Source organism: Orycteropus afer, unplaced genomic scaffold, assembly GCF_000298275.1.
Source record: "Orycteropus afer afer isolate SDZICR_OR568_19922 unplaced genomic scaffold, OryAfe1.0 scaffold00071, whole genome shotgun sequence".
In the NCBI taxonomy this organism is placed as follows: domain Eukaryota; kingdom Metazoa; phylum Chordata; class Mammalia; order Tubulidentata; family Orycteropodidae; genus Orycteropus; species Orycteropus afer.
Window position 1 is genome coordinate 11090943 of NW_006921658.1, and position 3746 is coordinate 11094688.

At 44.2% G+C, this 3746-nt stretch overlaps 1 protein-coding gene across 1 annotated transcript in view; it reads right to left on the reverse strand.

Moving 5' to 3' along the window:
- HADH (hydroxyacyl-CoA dehydrogenase) overlaps positions 1–3746 on the reverse strand; it is an 84024-nt gene that overhangs the window by 34671 nt on the left and 45607 nt on the right. The window lies entirely within an intron of this gene.

Sequence of the window (3746 nt, forward strand, 5' to 3'; positions counted from 1 at the left end):
TATCAAACCCAGGAGAGAGGTGGTGGGTGCTTTGAGAGGAACGGTTGGTGAAAGGGCTGGAGGGAGGCAGCATGTTTGGCCTTGCAGTAATAGGCCTTGGTTTACTGCTGGTAATCCTGCCTTCCCCTTGTAGGGTTAGAGGAGGTCAGAACATGTGGCCTCCTTGCCGTTTTTGCAGTGATATTAATGATATTGCTCGATAATTTCCACATTCTGTGGGATCACCTTTCTTTGGAATGGGTACAAATATGGATCTCTTACAGTCAGCTGGCCAGGTAGCTATCTTACAAATTTCTTGGCATAGATGAGTGAGTGCCTCCAGCATGGCATCTGTTTGTTGAAACATCTCAATGGGTATTCTGTCAATTCCTGAAGCCTTGTTTTTCACCAATTCCTTCAGTGCAGCTTTGATTTCTTCCTTCAATACTATTGGTTCTTGATCATATCCTACCTCCTAAAATGGATAAATATCAACCAACTCTTTTTGGTACAGTGACTCTATGTATTCCTTCCATCTTCTTTTGATGTTTCCTGCATCATTCAATATTTTGCCCACAGAATCTTTCAGTATTACAACTCGAGGCCTGAATTTTTTCTTCAGTTCTTTCAGCTTCAGAAATGCCAAGCATGTTCTTCCCTTTTGGTTAGCTGACTCAGGTCTCTGCACATTTCATTACAATAATTGACTGTCTTCTTGAGCTGCTCTTTGAAATCTCCTGTTTAGCTCTTTTATCTGGTCATTTCTTCCATTTGCCTTAGCTACTCTCCATTCAAGGGGAAATTTCAGAGTCTCTTCTGTCATCCATTTTGATCTTTTCTTCCTTTCCTGTCTTTTTAATGACCTTTTGCTTTCTTCATAGATGATGTCCTTGATGTCATCCCACAATGCCTCTGGTTTTTGGTCATTGGTATTCAATGCATCAAATCTATTCTTTAGATGGTCTCTAAAATCAGGAGGAATATAATCAAGGTCATGTTTTGGCTCTTGTGGACTTGTGTTGTCTTCAACTTCAGCTTGAACTTGCGTATGAGCAGCTGATGGTTTGTTCCACAATCAGCTCCTGGCCTTGTTTTGGCTGAAGATATTGAGCGTCTCCATCTCCTTTTGCCACAGATGTAGTCAATTTGATTCCTGGGTACTCCATCTGGCAAAGTCCATATGTATAGCCACCATTTGTGTTGTAAAAAAAAGGTATTTGCAATGAATAAGTCGTTGGTCTTGCAAAATTCTGTCATGCGATCTCCAGTGTTATTTCTATCACCAAGGCCATATTTTCCAACTACCAATGATTCTTCTTTATTTCTAACTTTTCTTTATTTCTAACTTTTGCATTCCAATCACCAGTGATAGTCAACATATCTTGATTGCATGGTTGGTCAATTTTAGACTGCAGCAGTTGGTAAAAAATCTTGAATTTCCTCATCTTTGACTTTGATGGTTGGTGCATAGATTTGAACAACAGTAGCATCAACTGGTCTTCCTTGTAGGCATACGGATATTACTCTATCGCTGACAGCACTGCACTTCAGGATAGATCTTGAAACATTCTTTGTGACAATGAATGCTACGCCACTTCTCTTCAATTTGTCATTCCTAGCATAGTAGGTCATAAGGTTGCCTGATTCAAATTGGCCAAAACCAGTCCATTTCAGCTTACTAACCTCTAAGGTTGCTAATGGGGCAGGGAGACGGCAACTTGTACTCCTCTAACTACACAAGAAGAGGATAGAATCACCATCAGCAGCCTAAGGTCTGCTCCTATGAGGCCAGACATGCTACCACCCTCCAGCCTTCTTACTAACCTTGACACCAAACCTTCCTTTGATGGCACCCCCCACCTCTGTACTGGGTTCAATAATTCACTGCAGTGACCACACAAAACTCACAGATTATGGGGTTTATTAGGGAAGCAATAGGCTAAAATTCAAATTCAGGAACATGCTCAGTCTCTCTCAGCTGGCCATCTCTCAGCCGACAGTCTCTCTCTCTCAGCAGTGTGTGTCTCTTGCATCTGTCTCTCAGCAGTGCATTTCTCTCAGCAGCATATCTTTCTCAACCCGTAGGCAGAGAGACTCCTTCTGCCTCTAGAAGGATTCCTTTTTAGCCTGGCAGAGTGGCCAAACTAATTCCAACATCAGAGTTCTACACACCTGAGAAACAACAAACTTCCCAGAAGATTGCTTCATGCTACTCTAACAGAAATACATCAGGCAGATAATTTTTACAATCAGGAGCTACTCAGTTGCTGATGGCAAATTCCACCACAGAGTTTCCAAAGACTATGGCTAGAAAAGCCATACTATGTAATTTGCTGGTCAGCCGCAGGGATCCAGGTGAGGAGAGGGAACTCAGACACGCCCAAAGCAGCAAGGCGGGAAAGCGGGAGAAAGGGGATTAAAAGCCAGGAACCCAGACAGAGGAGCAGACAACTGCAGGGATCCAGGGAAGGAGAGGAAACTCAGGCATGCCCAAAACAAACAGCAGGGCGGGAGAGTGGGAGAAAGGGGATTAAAAGCCAAGAACCTGGACAGAGGTGCAGTCAGCCACAGGGATCCAGGTGAGCAGAGGGAACTCAGGCACACCCAAAGCAGCAGGACGGGAGAAAGGGGATTAAAAGCCAGGAACCCAGACAGAGGAGCAGTCAGCCACAGGGATCCAGGTGAGGAGAGGGAACTCAGGCATGTTCAAAGCAGCAGGGCGGGAAAGGGGGAGAAAGGGGATTAAAAGCCAGGAACCTGGACAGAGGAGCAGTCTGCCGCAGGGATCCAGGTGAGTAAAGGGAACTCAGACATGCCCAAAGCAGCAGGATGGGAGAAAGGGGATTAAAAGCCAAGAACCCAGACAGAGGAGCAGTCAGCCGCAGGGATCCAGGTGAGGAGAGGGAACTCAGACATGCCCAAAGCAACAGGGCGGGAGAGAGGGAGAAAGGGGACTAAAACACCCAGGAATCTGGACAGAGGAGGATTCAGCTGCAGGGACCCAGGTAAGGGTGGTACGAGAGGTTTCCAACAGGGAAACAAACTTGTCTGTCGGTTTGTCCTACCGTGGTGACGTGTTGATGTGAGTTTTGAGGCTAAGCCACTGGTGTTTCAAACCCAGCGGGATGTACATGGTGCACAGGTATCATCCCAGCTTACAGACTGAGACAGACAAAGAAGAAGGAAAAGGCCATCCATTTTTTAAAGAATTGGCTAGGGGAAACCTTATGAATAGCAAAGAAACACTGTCTGATACATTACCGTACAATTTTATGAATAGTCTGGTTAGGTTAGAAGGCTCTCAAAATAGGACTGAGAAAGACCTGCATTATCTTAGTAAACCCAGACTTACTCCTATGGATAAGGTAAAGCTTTCAAGACCTCCATTTGCTGATGTGGCACCATTCAAATCGAAAAGAAACAGCTGCAGACATCCATTAATCATCAGAACATGGAATGTATGAAGTGTGAATCTAGGAAAATTGGAAGTTGTCAAAAATGAAATGGAACACATAAAGATTGATATCCTCAGCATTAGTGAGCTGAAACAGACTGGTTTTGGCCATCTTGAATCAGACAATCATGTGATCTACTATACCGGGAATGACAGTTTGAAGAGGAATGGTGTGGCATTCATCATCACAAAGGATGTTTCAAGATCTGTCCTGAAGTACAATGCTATCAGTGATAGGATAATATCCATATGCCTACAAGGAAGACCCATTAATATGACTATTATTCAAATTTATGCCCCAACCACCAACGCC